This window comes from Vidua chalybeata, chromosome Z (assembly GCF_026979565.1).
Source record: "Vidua chalybeata isolate OUT-0048 chromosome Z, bVidCha1 merged haplotype, whole genome shotgun sequence".
Lineage (NCBI taxonomy): Eukaryota > Metazoa > Chordata > Aves > Passeriformes > Viduidae > Vidua > Vidua chalybeata.
In genome coordinates, this window is record NC_071570.1 from 21,249,373 (window position 1) to 21,269,834 (window position 20,462).

General features: G+C 38.1%; 1 protein-coding gene across 1 annotated transcript in view; it reads left to right on the top strand.

Moving 5' to 3' along the window:
- PTPRD (protein tyrosine phosphatase receptor type D) overlaps window positions 1-20,462 on the top strand; it is a 975,596-nt gene that overhangs the window by 513,485 nt on the left and 441,649 nt on the right. The window contains exon 8 of the mRNA XM_053932226.1: window positions 1,351-1,394. The gene's annotated coding sequence lies outside the window, so the exon portion shown is untranslated. The remainder of the gene's footprint in view (window positions 1-1,350; window positions 1,395-20,462) is intronic.

The window sequence follows — 20,462 nt, forward strand, 5'->3', positions numbered from 1 at the left end:
AAATTTGGTTGTGTCAGAAGTGTGTTCAGCAAAATCATTGTTAAAGTAACAGTTCTTCTCTCTACCCAGGTTCTTTTAAGACTGAATAAGAAAACAATAAAAATTTTGGTAGAAAATTGAGGATGAGTAAATTCTCTGCTGTGGAAAACATAAAAAAGGAAAGATTTCTAATTAACAGAACACCCTGTCTGTGCCATTTGCAAACCCATTTCCCTGGTTTTGTGCATGGGGGGAAGGGATTCTCTCTGTCTTCCAAAAATAAGGGTGTGGCTTCCTGTCAAAAACCACTGTGGTGGCATCATCTGCCATCATTCATTATCTCCAGGTCCATTGTAAACATTTTTGAATGTGAATCACCCTCCCTTTTGTACACTTTTATTAATATGACTGTTGTTGCTTTTTGTTTTTTCTTACTGCTGTTTCTAGTAAACTGTTCTTATCTCAACCAATGATCTTCCCCTCTAGTGCTTCCAGTCATCAACTTCAAGCTGGAGCAGGAAGTGGGAGGGAGAGGGGGAACAAGCAAGTGGTGTCTGGTTTGGGAGAGTCTCAGTGGGGACATCAAATTGGGCAGCACCATTCCTAAACCACGAACCACATTTCTATTTCTCCATTGTAAATAACGGTTCTGTGATTGTTTTGCAATTAATTACGCAACAGAATATTGGTTTTAAAATTATCTGAAGCTGCACTTCAGAACACAAATTTAAGTTGAAGACATTCTGCCACTGTCTTGAACTTGACAAATCCTCTGTCATTGTTAGATCCTGTGGAAGCAAATATTTCTGTTAATAGAAAAGTGCAGCACCTTTTGAGAGGCAATTCCCTTTGAGAGTTGCCTTTAGACCTCTTAGAGGGAGTGTCCGTAAGTTTTTTCATTGCATTAACTAAGTATTGAATTAGGTTCTTGTGTTTTCATTTTCTTAATTTAAAATTGAAAATATTTATTGATTGCATGCAAAAATCTAAACATAGTGCATGATTCTATAAAGTCTATATCTGTTTCTCTTCCCACAATGAAAATGAGTATCTATTTCAGTCCACTGAAGAAGATTGAGTTTATGTTTCTATAAGTCGTAATTTGAAGGACAATTCTTTTGCCTTTTGTATTATATGGATTTACTCTTATATAGAATGAAACCTAAGAAAGTATGTGTACTTTTTAATTGCATAGAACTCTTTTCCTGTTAGACATTAAGTACTCAATGAACAGAATGTTATCTTCACTTGGATTCAAAATTAAGAATAAAAAGTAAAACTTGTTTGTGACAATTTTTAGTATAAATTCTCTAACTACATAATTTATTATTAATTTCACAAAGTTTTACTTGGCCTATTTTTTTTTCTTAGGTGAGAAATTCAGTGGACAGCAGAAAAATCTACAAAGGTTCAAAGTAAGATTTCACATCTACTCACTTTCTAAGTCATCATATTCTCTTTCCTGTAAGGTCTACAAATTACTTTGTTTTGGATTTCCTGTTATGTCTTTCTAATTAGCAATTTTTATTAAATCTTAGAAAGTGTATCCTATTTGAAATTCAAATTTCTTCTAGTCATAAAATAGAACATAATTCTGGAATCAGTAGACTGTGTAATAAATAAATAGATACCTCTTAAGGTAGCATCATATATCAGATTTTGCAGTTTTAGAAAAAAAATCTGGTTGCTTCAGCATGATTGCTATGTTGTGCTATGAATTAAATTTAGTGAATGCATTGAATGATTAGCAACAGCAACTAAAAAGGGTACTGGGCACTTCTAGCCTTCTGTTTTGCGTACTATCTCACACTAGCCTTTGTACCAGGAAAAATACTTACCTATAAAGGCTGAGTAAGACTGGACAGCAATACACTGATTCTTGTAAATATTCTGCAAGGTATAGCTGTACGAGAAAGAGGTGCCAAGCTTTTAATATTCTTTCTATCTACTTTGTATAAGGTAATATGTTTGATAGGTACGTACAACCTGACTGCTCTTTTTAATGAGTAAGGTAGGGTATAAACTAAAGTAGATCAGTCCCCAGTGATAAATGATTCATGACAAGTAAAGTATCACAGAAAAATTGTGATTATTTTATAGGTGTACAGGAAGTTTGGCAATTTATAATACCTTCTATATACTCTAAAATATATGTATGACAATGTATAGGAAATTTGGGGGTGTTGGTTACACTATAAAAGTTCAATTATTTCTGTAATCACGGGTAATCTTCAAGTTTCACACCTTAACCTATTAAATTTAAAACTGTGACAAAGAAGCTGAAAAACTAAGTGGGAATAATACCACTTATATACCTGGGGTTATTAAGCTGTTTAGAGAAAAATTAATAATTTGTAAGTAAATATAGAAGAATCCTAAGATGATCCTGTGAATGACTAATAGGTGAAATTCAGCATGGAGGAAATGTGAATCTCTACTTCTTGAGAAAAGCAGTCCTAATATCACAAGCAATCATAATTTGAAAGTGATTAATTTTCATCTTGAGTTAGACAGCTTATCTTTAAAGTAAACAAAACAGTATGAATAAGAGGGCAAGATGAGAAGTAGGACAAAAAAGGAGGATCAAAAATAGTCAGTTAATGTATGAATAAAGACTACATATCTAGCATGCTTCAATCTGGAAGAGACACAAACTGAAGAAACTATAAAGAAATTTATAGAAATAATGTCAGGTGTTGCATTGCTCTGGGGAATGGCTCTTCCCCCCTGCCAGGGACCCCTGTAGCTGTAAAAATGTTAGTTTAACAGTTTAACCCTTCCTTCCTTTCTGGACCCAACTGGCTGGAAGCCAATTGTCCCTTCCTGAACAGGAGGTTAGATAATGCCCTGCTCCTCCATTGTTTGCTCTCTTGACCGCTCTCTTTCCCTCTTTCCCTCTTCCTCCTATGGAATAAACGTCTTGGACAATTGTGGCGGCTACCTGCCATGACCTCAAGCAGCTGAGAAGCGCCGGCTAGCACTGCCTGTGTGAGGCCGGGTGGCCGCCATGTGTGTGTGGGCACTCCAGGGTTATGGTGTCTGCCAACCTGGTAGTGCTGAGCGCTGCGGCGTGGGTAATGCAGCTTTGGCGGCTTCACACACTGAGAGGAAGCGAAGGTACAAGAGAAGGACACTTTGCTTGCGAGCCCTAAGAACTTTTATTCCCCCATGCGTGGTCGGAACAAAATGCTCTCAGCACAATGCAAAGCAAATGCAGGGGAACAAAGAACAACAATAGATTAAGTAGGGGGTGGGCGGACAGGGGTGGAAACCTGGCTCGCCCAATGGGGACAAACAAGAGAAGTGACATGGATTATAACAACCAATGGTAACATAACAGAGGTGGGTACAGCATCCTGCAACAAATAGAAGATTAAGGTGGGGTGATTGATGCAGAACTTTCATGAAGAAGCTGGGAGTGGTTACAAGATTGACAAGGACTGAACAAATCTTGACTGACAGAACCAAACAAGGAGAAAACAGGGAGAGGTGAAAAGATTGACAGGTAACTGTAGGTCTCAGTGACAGGAGCTTTCAGGTAAACAACTTGGAGCAAACCACTGTGAGGGGAACAATAGGGTAGTACAAGGAACAAACCTAACTAACATTAATAAAATCCCTGACTAAATCAACCCAACCTACAACAGACAATATCAGAGAGGTAAAAGCCTCTTTTGGAATCTTTTGCCTTAACCCTGTAATATTTTCCCCCAAACCTCTCTCAGATCTCGGCTAGCCTTGTAACTCCAGAGGGCTGCGGGGGAAAGTATTAACAGTCAGGGGTGTAAAAATCAAAAGAAAATACCAATAATTTATATTTTATTCCAGTACTAAAACTATAGTCTGAAAAAATGGAAGTAAAGTTCAGAATGAATGAAGCTTGTAGAGAAAATCTAAAACTTCTTGCAGAAAGTTATTTGGGACTCAAAATATGCCATAGGCTCCAGAAAGAAAAATCCCATAGAGATGTAAATACACTGATAATCCCTGTAGCTTCAGAAACTCCCTAAGGAGCGGTCATGTGAATACATGCCTAAGGGTAGTAATACTATATAATTGTCCCATTCTTACATTTCCCAAAATTTCCTTGATTAGGTATTTGATACCCCAGGGGCACTATTTTATTATAAATTTGACCACTATTGCTTTTATGGTACTGCTTAGAGAATATGATACCAACTGGAAAGCAACACAAAAATATAGCTAGGGAGTTAAATAAGTTACCAGACAGACACCTTAGCCTCTCTCTAGCCCCTGTTTTTATGGAAGTTTTATGGTTTATTTCACTCTCAATCTTATGTTAAATGACAGTGACTATACCAGAATTCCAGAAAAAAACTTGTTGTTAGGCATGAAGTTCCAGCAGAATTCATCTTTGCTTAGGTAAATCATATTGTATAATCACAGCAAATACAAAATATGTTCTGTACTGGCCTCAATGGAGGGAGATATTCCAAGCCATAAGAGACTTAGTGAAATTAAGCCAGAATTTTCTTCTCAGATATTCCTCATTAATATGTTTACACACAATAATACGGAGTGAAAAGCATTAAAGATAATAAGGAAAACTGAACATACCAAGCAAGAAAGGTGTTGCACTTCTAGGAAAAAACTGGAATTTATGATTATGAGAAGATAAAAAAAAAGATAACAGATTAACAGGATTAGGCAATTTAACTAAGACATACCTCTGTGTTCAAAATTCAACTGGTATTACATTTTTTGAATAAAAAAATCATTATTTAAAGTCTTCTCTTATGAAAATACCTAAGAATTTGGGTTTTTGTTTAATCTGGAGACTCATATGTTTTTCTTTTTTTTTTTTTTTACCTCTTAGCTTGGTTTTTTTTTTTAATAGAAAAAGAAATAAATATTAAAAAACACAAAATGAAAACATTGAATAACATAGGAGAAGCTATTCTTCCCACAGTCACCAACACCTATCTTTCTTTTTTATTTTTATTTTCCCTATTGGCATTAGCCAGATAAGTTTCTGTTCTCTCTGGTTTATATGTTGATAAGGGATTGATGGGCACACATATCACTGTACTCCTGGAGAGGGGCTGCCCAAGGTTTGCGTTTGTCTGCAGAGGTGCTACTTAACAGCATCACCCTTGGTCAGTACAAGGTATTATTTTAAAATATTCCCTCTATCTCTCTGTCTTTTATGTTTCAAGCCAGAAAGAAATAATAGAGACTAAGACTGAAACAGGGTATCTAGAGTTAATTGACTAGCATATTTAAAGTGGGTTGTGGTTGCTTAGAAACATTTATAGACTGTAACTGAAGCTTGATTATTAAATAGTCTGCAGGGCAATGTAGGACAACATGTTTTTACAAGAGCAAGATCCACAGAGAAAGATGGTTTGTAGCTTAATATTGAAAGGAAACATATTTACAAATTTTTTTTTTACATTTTATTTTTAAGTCCAATTAAACAACATTATTGAAAAAAAATTAACAACACTTATCTCAATGCAGTAAACTGAAATTCAGTGTCATGACAACTTACTATTTATTCTGCAAGGCCCTCTGTTAATTCCAGAAGTAATTATTTCTACGTGGCTCCCCTTGAGAGTAGGCAATTTATTTATTACAGTAAACTGCATATTATGTAGGAAGAATCTGATTTTGGAGATCAAAGGACACTGAGATGTGTAAAGTGCAGCAATCTTTGATGACACAACAATATTGTGTAACAATGTTATAACAAAAATCTGGAAGGGAGGGCATATTCGAAGTCTGAACTCTGTAAAGGGGAAGGCAAACAATATATCGTACAAACATACTGGTATTTCCAAGGCAGAAGTCTTACAAAAAGTATATAAAATAATCTATAACCAATTATATTTGTCTGTTAAAATCTCTTTATCTAATTACTTATTTTAAAAAATCCCGTAAATAATGCTTATGATGGCATTTGTTATGGTATCCTTCATGAAAAAAAAATGTTCAGTCTTTCTACAGCATGTTTTAAATTTCTTCAGAAAGCATTAGTGAAATGTCAGGGAATTTTTATTCCCAGGTAATGCATTTTTATTTTCCTGCTACACATGAAACCATTTATACTTCTGCTGCAGCCATGAAGTCACTTAAAACATTGAGTCATAGATCTTATAAAAACTGACAGGTTTCTAGGAAATTTTTGTCTTTCCTGAATCCAAGCAAAATTACTATGCAAATGGTACAATGAGAGGAATTCTATCCTATCTGGCTGAAATCTAAATTTAGACTTCATTGAAGTTTTGTCAATAAAAACTATAAATCATAGGAACACTACAGGAAGTCTGGCCTGTACATGAATTAGCAAACAAAAATAGTGATTTTAAGAGGGATTTTTTTACTATGACAATTATTGAATTATTTCTACTTACAAAAGTTCTAATTGTTCCAGAGCAAAATTATATCTATTAACACACCCACACATGTAAAAGGAATGAACAGTAAACAAACAACATAAATAATTAATAAATCAGAAGTTTCAGTGTTTAAAACACACATTACTAAGGTGTCAAAGTAAATGTGATTCTTCTAGCCTTCTTAGTTATCTATCTTGAGAAGACATTAGAAATGGTGGAAAATATTCAGTGGGTTACTGATCAAGACTAATCTCCTTTGGTTACTTTCTGAGTTAAGATTCTCCAGACATCTGAATTAACCAGACATCTGAGCCCTGTAGACTTCTAGTACAAGCTTACCTTTACCAACACTAACTGGAACTAAATCTGAAATGAAAACAGGAAGACTATTTAGCCATAAAGTGACTGATGATAGCATCATATGAAACTCTGCTACATGCATAATAAAATGCTGTTCTCTACATAAAGTGAAACACTGAAAACTGGAGTTGAAAACATCATCCGAACTTTCTATTAAATTATTATTTGTTGTCATGTTATAGCAACAATATTCAGAAGAAAACTGTATTATTAAATACTGTAGAACATCCTTAACAAATATTACTAAAATAAATAACAAAATAAGATTTATCTTATTTCCTGTAGATTATTTTTTTTTCATTTTATAATTTAGTGGAAAGCCATTAAGTGGAATGGCTATTATTGGAAAAGATATATTCAGGAGCTCTAATTACGACATTTTCAGCTTAAAAGCTATTACACCTCAGGGCAGTGATAAAGGAAATGGGCATGACTTCTTCAACCCCAATGAGTCACAAGAGATCATTTAGGCTTGAAAAAAGTTAATATTTTTGAGAAAAGGTAAGCAGTTGTTGCAACTCACTGAGAAATAAACCTGCCATCAAATATTTAAGAAGGTAGAATCAGTCTTATAATTTGATATCATTTACTTACTTTCACATCCAAATCTACCTTAAAGATGCTCATAGGTAAAATTGCTAATATTTATTAGAGAAATTATTAGGCTCACAAGATTACAGTTCTGGGCTATCTAACAGTTACCAAAGAGAAAAAAACTCTTCAATTAGCTTCTGTAATTTTGTACCATGTGTTCATGAAGTAGCAAGAGCTCTGTAGGGGATGTTTTTGCAGGTAAGGATAACATATTGATATAAGGATTTATTTCCAGTTCAGATAAAAAGATTTGCAGGAGTTTCCAATTGAATTACCTTTACATATAAAAACAGTGCAGACATTTCTGTATAAAATGAGTTGAAATTATGAACCTTTTAAAAGAATTCTTACACTGTTGTTGTCTGTAATTTGAACTAAATTGACTATCCTAGAATGGAATTATAAAAACTTTTCTTCAATTGCTAAAATAAGAAGAAGCAACTTATCATTATTGCTTTAAAATAATACAGTAAAATTTTGTAAACATGAAAGGCCACAATAGTTTATTCCCTGTGTCTTCAGCTAGATTGCTTATGGAAATCCAGTACTGAAAAAGACTCTCTGAAATGTACCACCATCCTACCGAAAGGATGTTAGTTGTCTCCTTCCTTGAAAGTCATAGGAGGCTGTTTTATCTATTACAAGCTGAGGAGGCAAGTACTTCAGACTGATACATTAAAAAGGAATGGCTTGTGATTTATTACAACCTCAACATTCATTGGAAAAGACCACTAAATCAATTGAAATATGAGTAAGTACACAAGAACAAAAACAAACTGCAAGTTTTGTGCTTTCCTATGTTATTGATTAGCCTGTTAAGCTATACTCCCTGTAGTGTAGCACACGATCATTTACCTAACCCCTTTTCATTTCTAAGTCTGCAAAAAGGCACCAGGAACTTGTTTCTTCAGCCATTTTAACTCTCATTACTATGTTCTGAATATATGACCACACAGCCAAGGGAGAGACTGTGCTCCTGGCCCACATTAAAATTAATTGCGAATCCTTCCTAATTGTATAGAAGTAGCACTGAATTCACAGTGGGATGAGAATTTCCCTTTTTTTCCTTCAAGTAGGAATGTGTAATTTTTATTGCAATGAATATCTGGATTTAAGTTCTACCATTTATTAACTGGATAAAAGCATTAAAGTAGACATGGAGATACTTTAAATGGGTGCGAATTGAATTTATACTCCATTTAAGAACTGTTTCAGCACTGATGGTGTAATGACAAAACATAATACACAGTTTCCAGTGGTTTGAACTAAACTGATGTGTTCTCTTTCTGTTTACATCAGGCAAAATTAGCTGAAGTTGTGAATCTAAACATGTTTGGGACTGATTCCATACCAGTTTTATTAAACCTGTCATTAATGTATGATTTTCTTTTTTTGTATGGATTAAACTTGTAAGGACTAAAAACCAAATTATGGTCTAGACACCAGCAATTAGTCTTGCAAGTCTTACTCTCTTGCTGTGGGCGCTGTGTATTTTAATAACATGCCTGAAGTTTTGGTGTATTGTTTCCCCTAGCTGGATGCTGCTGTTGGATTATTTTTTTATCCTGCTCTAATCACATACATTAGTTCATCTGACTTTTTCTCAGCTACCAAACTAATAATTATTAGACTGCTTAAGAATATATTTAGTGCTGATTTTACTATTTATTCATGCAAATTTCCATTCTTTTTTTATTCCTGTAACCCTTTGTCCCAGTTTTATAGGAGATAAAATGTTCACTGAAGCAAGATACAAGAGCAGTATGTTCAAGAGCTGTTCATCACTAAATATTTTTTCAGAACTATTTCACAGTGTCTGTTTGATGTAGGAGAGTAGGATTGTCAGCCCTATAATATGAAACCAAGCAACAAGAGAAGACCTATTTTCACTCTTTTTAAGGTCTTATATTTTTTCTTGACAAAAAAAAAAAAAATCAGTATCTAATTAATTGAAGAAGAGGGCAGGGCTTTATGTATGATTTATGTAGAATGTGTCCTGAAGTCCCGTGAACATTAAAAGGTTAATGTTGCTGGTATGGATCAGGTTAAATGCTTCAAAAGGAGCAAGGAAGTATCTAAACAATAAAAAGTACCTTCTAAAGATTCAAATCCAAATGTTACACTCTGATTTCTCACTCTGAATGCGCGAAAAATTGTGTAAAGTGCTCCTGCGGAGCACCTGTTAATTTTTACTGAAAAAAATTCACTACTAGGATCCACTATTGGGAAATCCAATGTTCCATTTCAGCTCGAGAATCTCTACCCATACATTTCATCCCTAAACATGTTTTGGAGTATTTTAGTTCAAAATAGATCAAACATGTCCCTTTTTCTGGACTAGAATTAGTTATCCTCTAAATTACATAACTCAGATAAACCAGCAATTTCTTCAAGCTGCAATTTTTGGCCAATATTTTTTGTCCGTTATGACACAGATATGTGACAAAAAAATTTTAAAAAGTAGATGCAAGTGTCAAAGGGCCTTTAACATCTAAAGGAAAATGGAGAAATTCTCTCTCTTCAATAACACTAAAAAGTAATGGCTTAAACTAATTGAAATAAAGGCTGAAAGGTTAATAAATCTTTTACATACATACTGAAAAGATGTACTATTTATAAATGCATTTAGGGGATCAACACCACTCAGAAAAATACAACTGACAAGATATAATCTTGATATGAAATGAAACAGAGATTAATGATCAAATTCAAACAAGGAGCAAAAATTAGTGGGTATTTTTCTTAGTGTTTTTCTTCTTAACAGTCAGAAGTGTGAATAGTGAAGGGAAGGAACCAACAGCGTTTCAAGATGGATTTCAATACTTGCTGGTGTGAAACTTCAGGAATTGGGTTTGTTGGGCTTCAGAGGGGGCAAAAGGGAGGCAGCTGGTTGTCTCACATCTAGTATTATTTCAGAATTAATTAACTAGAATTTTATGTGCTATGCTGTGTTTATCTCATGCTCTTTGTTTTAAATTCTTGTGAGAAGAGGTCAGAAATACACCAACCTCTGCATCCCTTGTGCTGCACAGCTTGGCTTTGATGCTCAGGGGTATTAGTCTTTTAGTGAATCAATGAGGAACGATCAAAGCAGCAGTGATTTCATAACGTCATGGTTGTTCTCCTGGTGCCACTCAGGACTACATCCTGTTTAGCATTACTGTTGGGAATGCTGCCTGAAACTGAATTATGAACCACAGGGGAAAAAAAACGTTGACCATATTTAATGCACATTTACAAGCAGCTTATTCTGTCATTACCAATGCCTTCCCTTTCTTCTCTTTTTCCTGCTACTTTCTTTTTAATTACACTATTTCAGAACATATACAGAAAGAGATGGACATATCCTTATCACTGAAAACATGTATTTCTTCCTTTAATGGCAGTAAAACTAATATTTTTCTTCTGATGCACACAGAATTTCTGTTTCACTTGGTTTCCGTGACTAATTTGAAAATGCAGCTTTATGTATTGATCTCTGAAGGAAAGTGGTCAGGCATTAGGTTCATTATATATGACTTGTTTTAGACTCAAAATTAGCAAGACAGTATCATTCCCAATTCTAATATCTGACTGCCATTATGATTTTACGTTTTAGCTAAAAGCTTTCTATTTACAGGAAAGTGAATGCCCATGGAAAACAAAGGAACAATTCACAACTACGATTAGAAGAAAGACAGTCACTCATTTGTGAATAAAAGCATGACCCTCAATTCCTCACAATTCAATTCAATTCAATCACAACCTTAATATTAGCAATAGGAGAGCCATACAAGCTTAGTATGGTTATCATCCACGCAGAATTTGGAGGACTACATCTACAGTAGTGTTACACTGTAAATTATGCATGTCTTCCTGTCATATGGAATACTTCCTTTGCTCTGACCTCCTCTAATTATTGATGTTAGTATGTCAGAAGACTCCTGAAATTAAAGAAATACTGCCCTGTTTGCATCGATCATTAAAAGACTGATTAAATATATCTGAGAGCAATGTGTGTGTCTAATTACAATTATATACATAAGTACTAAACTCAGTGGACCAGGCTTGCTTATTTTTTTAATTCAACCTGGATCTCTAATAGATTTTCTGTAAAATATATTCCATGAAAGAAGTGTTCAATTCTTTAAGCTTTTTCCCAATATCCTGCATTATTTTTAAAGCATTTACCAGTAAAAAGTTTATATAATAGTTAATTAAGACCTTCTAGATTCTCAGCAAACCTAACATTAGTGCAAGGGTTTGAGGAAAAAATTTTAAGGATTACTTTATGTTCAATGTCTCACTTTCATCACAGGTATTACACCTCACATACAACACATAATTTTAGAAAAAATGATATAAGATGGTGGTAAAAACAGTCCTTTAAACGTAGTTATAGAAGCTGAACCTTAAATGTATGCCAGTGTTGATAAAAATAAATAAAAGCCTTGGACACCAGGTTATGATTATGAAACACACTTCTTTCTTGGAAGAGGTGAAGTCACTCATCATCAAATAAATGGGCAATTATTTCACAGGTAAACCCCCCAAAAATGGTGGCATATTTAAAGTGCCCAGTGGGTCACAGTGTCAGAGCTACCTGTACTGGTAGAAGCATCCATCACAGGGCATGATATAGAGACATATGGGTGAACTTGCTTGGCTATGGAAGCAGAATGGCACGTTCAGGCAGCATTGCCCCTGCGCTACTGAGCTCCGAAAAGTGCCAGGGCTTGTTAGCTTATAGGCTGTGCCTTGCTAGCAGAGGTACACTCTTTCTAGATAAGAGTGCACCTCCCATGCTGCCTCATGCTGCAATGGTCACATTAGGATGGGTGAAGCGGATGCGGGTGTCATGATTGCTACAGTGTGGGCAGCTCATTTCTTAGAGTAGAAAAGGTTCCTTTTCTGAGTGCTTAATAAATGCTGCACCACTGCAGAAATTATATTTCAACATTGCATTAAAACTGATCATTAGCATTTGGTACATATACCAAATTAAATAAGCACTGAAATTGGAATAGTCTTAAGTGATGTATAACTAGTTTTTGGGTTTGAGTTTTTTCCATTTGCCCAAAACAGTTAAACAGTTTGTAGAATTTTATGGAATTTTAAAATTCCATAGCATTTGTTTATTCATATATATGTGAATGATATTTCCTGCCTAAACATTATATTTTTAAAATTATAATTTCATTAAAAATATTTTCAGAATTACAATCTTTATCATACATGTATTTTTATTAAATTTGGTAATCCATATCAGCATAGTGTCTCAGAGTTGCAGAAAACAATTTCATCTCGTAAAGGAATTACTTCTCTTATTATTCAGTACTAACTACTCTTAATTTTCAGGTACATATATTCCATTTTAGAGTATGTCAGCATACTATTTATTCTTAGGAGTATATATAATTGCCTTATTGCTGCTACTATTTCAAAATACTTAATGAAACACAATAATTTAGCACATTTTGAAGATTAAATCTAAAATACATCCAAGAATATTTTTTCCCAAGCTAAGTCAGGAACTCTTCTTCAAAGCATATTTTTAAAATAGTAATTCAAGCAGTATGTTGAGAAATATCTGAATGTCTTATATTTGAAAGCAGAAAGTCATGATATGACTAGAGTCTGCTGAGCTCCAGGAGGTATTTTTCTGTCTTCCTCAAAAATATTCTCAGATTTTCTTAATAATATTTTTATTAACAATTACCTGGTAGAGTATACATAATGAAGACATTTTTTTTGTTTTGTTTGGAAATTAGCACTGGGGTATTTCTTAAACCGCTTTTGCTTGCAAGACTAGCTTGTTGTGGCAGATCTGTCTTGAGACAGATAGCAAGTGAGGGAGGAGGAGAAAAATACCAGTTTCTATATTCTTCATTACAGTTACTTAGATAGCTGATGGAACTACCAGAAAACTTTTCAATATTGTGTTTTATGTGTAGAACATTCCAATACTCATTCTTTTTATTATCTTTGTGGGAATCAGAAGGAGGTAAGAAGTCTACATCTATTGCTTGTTAAATATACATATGTGTGTGTGTGTCCATATTGTGAGCTCTATTGTTTCTTTATATTGGCAATAGGTACAGATGATTTTTGTTGTTTCTTCCTAATCTTTTCTGTTTCAAAATCAATGCCAAGGGAAAAGTGTGGTTCATATTGGATACTCAGATTTCATTTTAGGCATGAACTTTAGCTCCACTCTCCAACTGGCCTTTAAAGGGCAAGATAAATACCCAAAATGTGAAAAATTATGCATTTGTATTCTTTTAAAACAAACAGAATTACATGTTCTTAAAATCAAAGGTCATTTCTCTAACAGTCTTTTAGCTTTTCTACTTTAGGTTCCCTCAAAAAACAAGGAGTTCTATTCCATTAGTTATTCTCTCATTAGAGCCAATAATGTTCTGAGCCTTTAGGTAGTACATACATTATTAAGACATTGAATTGTTTTCCTTAAATTTTGCTGGGATTGACAAAGTGAAAAACTTGCAGAATAAATAATTTTATGCCAATTTAAAACAAAGTTAATGCATTAAAACCAGTAGTATGATGGTTTCTTTAAACCAACAACTTTTTCTAATGCATGACATTTTCTTCTCACATTTTTCTTCCAAGTTCCTTTCAATAAGAAAAGGAGAAGGAAAAAAAAGAAAAAAAAACCACAAACAAACAAAAAACTCCACCAACAACAAGGCTGTAGCATGGTATTACTACAGCAAATTCAAAAGAATCTGCTGTTATTGCAAATATGGGCTTATTCCTATATTTAGTCAGCCCCACAAGTTCTAAACCCTACCACAGAATCACAGCAAAGCTTAGGGTTGAAAAGACTTCTGTGATCATTATTTCAACCATTAATCTAGCACTGCCAGCACCACCATTAAAACATATCCCGAGGTATTACATCTACACATATTTTAAGTATCTTGAGGGATGGAGATGCAACTAGTTTCCTGGGCATCCTGTTACAATGTTTGACAATCCTTTTTGTGAAGAAATTTTTTCTAATATATATCTAATCTTAACCTCCCCTGAGATAACTTGAGGCCCTTTCTTCTTTTTCTATCACTCATTTCTTGTGAGGAAACACTGACCTCCTCCTCACTACAACCTCCTTTCAGGTAGTTGTGAAGAGCAATAAGGGATCCCCTCAGTATTTTTTTCTCCAGGCTAAGTCACCCCAGCCCCATCAGTTACTCTTCACTTATGCTCCAGACCCTTCACCAGCTTTGTTGCCCTTCTCTGGACGTGCTCCAGAAACTCAATGTTTTGCTTGTAGTAAGAAAATGGGATGCAGCACTGCTGGCTACAATATTCCTAATACAAATGAGGATGTTGTTGGCCCTCTTTCCCAACTGGGCATACACTCGCTCAGGTTCAGCCATGGGTAATAAACATGCTCCAGCCTTTTTCCACTTGGCAGGTTTCCAGCCACTCTGCCCCCAACCTGTAGCCCCACCTGGGATTGTTGTGACCCAGCAGCAGGACCCAGCACTTGGTCTTGTTGAATGTATTGAACATGGTTCCTTTCAGTATCACTGAAGGAGACCTGGTTACCCAGGACATAGAGAAGGCCAAGGCACTCCACACCTTTTTTACCACAGTCTTCACCAGCAAGCGCTCCAGCCCTATCACCCATATGTGGAAGGTGAAAGGAGGGAAATAGGGGAATGAAGGACCAACCACTGTAAGAGAAGACTGGGCTGGAGACTGTTTAAGGAACCTGAAGTTGCAAAGTTCGTGGGACCTGAGGAGATACATCTATGACTCCTGAGGGAACTGGCTGAGGAAGTGGCTATGCCACTATGCATCATATTTGAGAAGTGTTGGCATTGCAGTGAAATTCCCACTGACTGGAAAAGGAGAAATCTAATACCCATTTTTAAAAAGGAAAATAAGCAAGACCCACAAAACTAGAGGCCAGCCTGTCTCATCTCAGTGTCTGGCAAGATCACAGAGTAGCTTCTTTGGGAGACTATGCTAAGGCACAAGTAAAATACGGAGATAACTGAGGCAACATGTCTTCACAAGGCAAATCATAACTGACAAATTTGGTGGCCTTCTATGATGATGTTACAGCAGTGGTGGTCAAAGGAGAAGTAACAAAAGTCATCTACCTGAACAAGACAAATCATGACAGTGTTCCATGTCTCAACCTTGTTTCTAAACGGACTTGATAGATGGACTACTCAGTTGATAAAAAAATTGGTTGAATGATCACATTTTAAGAGTTTTAGTCAATATCCAAGAGTTTTAGCTTGATATCCAATTGGTGATTCCTCAGGGGTCTGTATTGGGATCAACACTTTTTAACATCTTTGTTCCAACACAGACAATGACATTCAGTGCACCCTCGGGAAGTTTGTTGTTGAACAAAGCTGTTTGGTGAGGTCAACAACAAGGGCCAGGCTGCCATCCAGAAGGACCTTGACAGGATTGAGAGATGGGCCTGTGTGACACTCAGAAGTTCAGCAAGGCCAAGTATAAGGTGCTGCACTGATCAGGGAAATCCCAAGCACAAGTACAGGCTGGGCAGAAAATGGATAAAGAGCCCTGGGAAGAAGGACTTGAGGGTATTTGTTGACAAGAAGCTCAACATGAGCCAACAGTGTGTGCTCACATCCCAGAAAGCCAAGTACATCCTTGGCTGCATTAGAAGAGCCATAACAAGCAAACTGAAAGTGATGATTGTCCCCCTCTACACTGCTTTTGTGAGACCCTTCCAGGAGTACTGTGTCCAGCTCTGGGGCCCCCAACACAGGGAAGACATTACCTGTTGGAACAAGTCCAGAAGAGAGGTACTAATTTGACCACAAAGCTGGAACACCTCTCCTAAGAACAAAGGTTGAGAGAGTTGGGGGTATTCAGCCTGGAGAAGAAAAGGCTTTGGGGACAACTTTAGAAGCTTTCCAGTACCTAAAGGGGGTTTATGAGAAAGGTGGAGAACACCTTCCACAAGAGCATGTAGTTACAGGACAAGAGAGAATGGCCTCAAGCTGAGGGAGAGTAGGTTTAGCTTAGGTCATAAGAAAAAATTCTTTACTGTGAGGATGGGAAGGAAACTGAAACAGGGTTGCCTAGTGAGGTTGTGGACTCTCCCTGGAGGTGTTCAAGACCAGGCTGGATGAGGCTCTGAGTGAGCCGGTCTAGTGGAAGCTGTCCTTGCCCACTGCAGAAGTCTTAGAACTTAGAACTACATGATCTTTAAGGTCTCTTCTAACCATAATGTTTCTCTAAGTCTATGATTCTAACTTCATACAACTGGCCTTTGTTCCTTGATTCAGCCTTTTCAGATTCCTCTACAGACCTGTATAATCCTCCAGATCAGTACTTCTAACCAGCTTGGTATCACCTGCCAACTGACTGAGGGGTGACTCAATCCCCTTGCCCAGATGACACTAAACTGAACTGGCTCCAGTACTGAGCTCTGCAGAATACCACTGGTGACCAGCCACCCACTGTATTCACTATTACTCTCCAGGCCAGTCATCAAGTCAATTTTTACACAGTAAATATTATACCAGTCCAAACTACGTGCAACCAGCTTTTTTCCCAGAAGAATGCTGTAGGAAAGAATGTTAAAGACTTCACTAAATTCCTGGCAGACCATATCCACAGCCTTTCCTTCATCCTTAAGGTAGGTCACCCTGTCTCAAAAGGAGATCATGTTGATCAAGCAGGACCTGCCTTTCTCAAACCTCTGCTGGCTGGGCCTGATCCTCTTGTTTTCCTGCATGTGTCACCTGACAGCACTTTGGATGATGTGTTCCATGATCTTACTTGTCACTGAATGAGGTCAGACTGACAAGCCTGCAGTTTCCTGCATCCTCTTTCTGGTCCTTCATGTAGATGGGCATCATATTTGCTAACTTCCTATCAACCAGTACCATCTCAATTAGCTGGAACTGCTTTCCTGCATGTGTTCATATGTGCCCAATACACCCCATAAGACTGCAGCATGTTTCACAGAAATAAATTGAAGGGAATGTGTCCCAGACTTCAAAAGCCTCTCACTGTCAAGATAAAAAGAGAAAATAAAAATGGTCATTTTGGAGTTATCCGTTTCAGCTGAAGCTGCACTTAAGGATCTTGGCAGAAGAAAAAAGAGTAACACTGATCACCTTGAGTCCTTTAATCCTGTTGATTTTTTTCTTATGAAGACAGTTATTTCTGTACAACATCTCACTTTCCCCTGGTGAAGAAGTTTTCATCAGTTCTCATTTCCCACTGTCTCTTTTCCACTGGTTTCATTCCTAGAGGAAGTTTATTCAAACACTTCCATTCCAGAAATCTTTGAAAGGGATTGTCATGGTTTGACACTGGGGCAATGCCAGTGCCCCCATGAAAATACACCTTCCCAAATAAATGCTGTGAGATGTTATCAGGAACAGAGCAGAGCAGGCCCAAGCTTAATAACAAAGGAAAAAAAAAAACCTTTATTGAACTACTACTACAGAAGACACACACACTAAATCCAGGATGAAGACCCTCTAAAACACCCCTCCTCTTCCCAATTTACAAAACAACCACCATGAAATGTCACCCAGGATTCCTGATCAAATTACCACCCTTCAGATAATCAATACTCAGTCTATCAAGGGAGAGAGAAGTCTCTCTTGCACCACAGGCCCCCCAGGAAACACAGTTGCCACCTCCTGTGTTTCCCTGTCACACATGGCAACCGCCCGGAGAAAATCTGCCAGTGTGACACTCTCCTTTCCATGTCACAGTGCTCTCACCACCGTGCATGGACAGACTGCTCATAGGGCTCCTTTAAGGATGCTTTGCCATGGACCAAAAGAGACAACAGTTCAGCTTCTCATCCTGGGACTACAGTCCCCCCCATTTTCCTCTGGGACCAACGGTCCAGGAACAGAAATCATCTTCTTCCTGAAGACAGAGGGCATCACCATTCCCTCCTCAGCTTTCCTCTGTTCTTGCCATTCCTGTGCTGTTGGTTGCTGAAGCACGTCTCCTTGGGTGACCACTGCATCCCCCTAAAATCAGTCTCTATTGCAGGAGAATTTGGTTCAGTCTATGGCTAACAAGAAAAGTCCAGCCAAAAGCTACTCCATCATCTCCTCCCACCTAAAAATTTCTTCTTCTAACATCTCAGGTCCTGGACTGTCTCTTTTCCACTACAAATTGAGGAGGAGTAATATTTTATAAAGCCCTCATTTCCCGGAAAGGGTTAAAAGTTCAGACTCCCTGGATGGCTGAAATCTCTGCCCAGCATTCTCGACTCCCATGCTGGGCATCATCCCCCCCCCCTTTCTGCTTCTCCTCTGCTGGCAAATTTCCAGATGCCACCAGGCTCTCTGTCTCTTTCCCTCGCGGGGGGGGACAAAGGCATCTCCGCTTCCCTCCACCCTTCAGTCCGCAGGAGCTGGCTCGGTTCCAGACCTTCAGCCCCCTCGGCCTACCTGGACAAGGCTGCGTGGCTTCCCCTCCCCCACCCAGCCCATGGCTGGGCAGGGGGGAGTCTGCACTGACAATGGGAACCAAAGAGACAGCTCCCCTGGGAGTTCTTGCTTTTAACCCCCTGTGTTCTCAGAGGCGTGTCCATACTTTCAGTGGTCACTCCAGCTGCCAATATCCAAACCTGACCACTGATTGCTTTGACCCAACTTCCTGAAAAAATATTCACTTCCATGTCAAACCACGACAGGGATACATACTGGTTCTTATTTTAACTAAATTAATTGGTGGATTTCTACCTTAAATACAGAGATTTTAGGCGTTTCATATCAAATTGTGTCTATTCATGCTTGGTTAAGTACAGAGGCTATGATTTATGGGTTCAAAATTCCCGTCAAACTAGGTCCCCATCTACGTTACAGCCATTTTGGTCCAGGTCCTCCTGCTCCAAATCTAGATAAAATGCAAACTCCCTGGAGAAGAGGAAAGTAGAGAAAAGAAAAACTTTATTACTAAAATAGTAAAACTAAAACTTAAGGATTTGGTTCCTTTCTGCTAAATTTTGGAAAAGAAAACAGGATTCTGTGTGCAACAGAAAACTTGAATATTTTGTTCTTTATCCTACTCCTCTAAACACTGACAAAAATAGTAATAGTCAAAATACTCTTTCAGCAGAAGGATTATCTAGCAATACGTTTGGTTCTGTGTTTGTATCTGTTAACATATTAATTGTACTCAAATTACACTCTTGTGCAAATTTTTTCATCATGAAGTGCTGTCTGTGCCACTGTAAAAGAGGTGGTCAGGGAGGATTTTTTTGATAGATTTCTTAGATGAAAATGAAGGGCAAATGCAACAATATCGTATCTGAAAACCGTTTACTGATAAAGGAGGGAAAGTGTTCCTACTGAAGTGCGATGGACAAGAGATCCCAGAGGGGAAAAGAGGACAGAGAAAAAGAAGGCAGGTGCAGCGTTACCGCAAGAACCCTGCCTCTCTGTTAGCGTCACCACACAGACCGTGCGTGCTGCGAACCGCGGCGCATCTGCGTGCTTCCGTGGCGGCTGGGCGCCATTTCCAAAGAGCAGCCTGCTACGTGTCCGTGCTTTGCCGAAGAACAGGCTGCCATGGCTACGGGCATACTCGTGGTGCAGCCGCGGGCGGCCTGTCAGGGTCGGGGCACGGCGGCTGCGGGCTGCGTGCTGCGGCTCATGCCGCAGGCCGTTGCCGGGCAGCGTGGGGAGCGTGGTGGTGGCGGCGGCTGCGGCTGGGTGCAGACAGCGCCCTCTCCGTGAGGGGAAACAGCGAAGCACCAGGTCCTCACAGGGCGAACGGCGAAGCCGGGCAGGACGGGTGCGGACAGCGAAACAGGACCGCAAAGGAGAAGGCGGGCCGGGGAGAGAGGCCGAGCTGGCCATGCAGGCCATGCAAGCGAGCCCCCGAAACCTCCAAGAAACCCAAAGAAAAGCGTTCCCGTCAAGCTGCAGTTACCTGCTTTTGTGTACCATGGCTCCTCCCATAGCCCGATTTTCCGGGCATCTGGGGCATCTGGGCGTCTGCCCCACCGGCAAGTGGGAGGGGTTGCTTGCAGTCCGACCATGGAGGCTTTCTCTGCCCCCCCGATCGGCTGCAGGAGAAGCCTCCCTAGGGACAGGGCTCCTAGCACGGATACAGCCCCTATAGGAATCCTTCACTATGACGCATGTTGAGGCATAAATAAAAATCAGATTGGTCCCTCTCAGGTGCACAAAAAAAAAA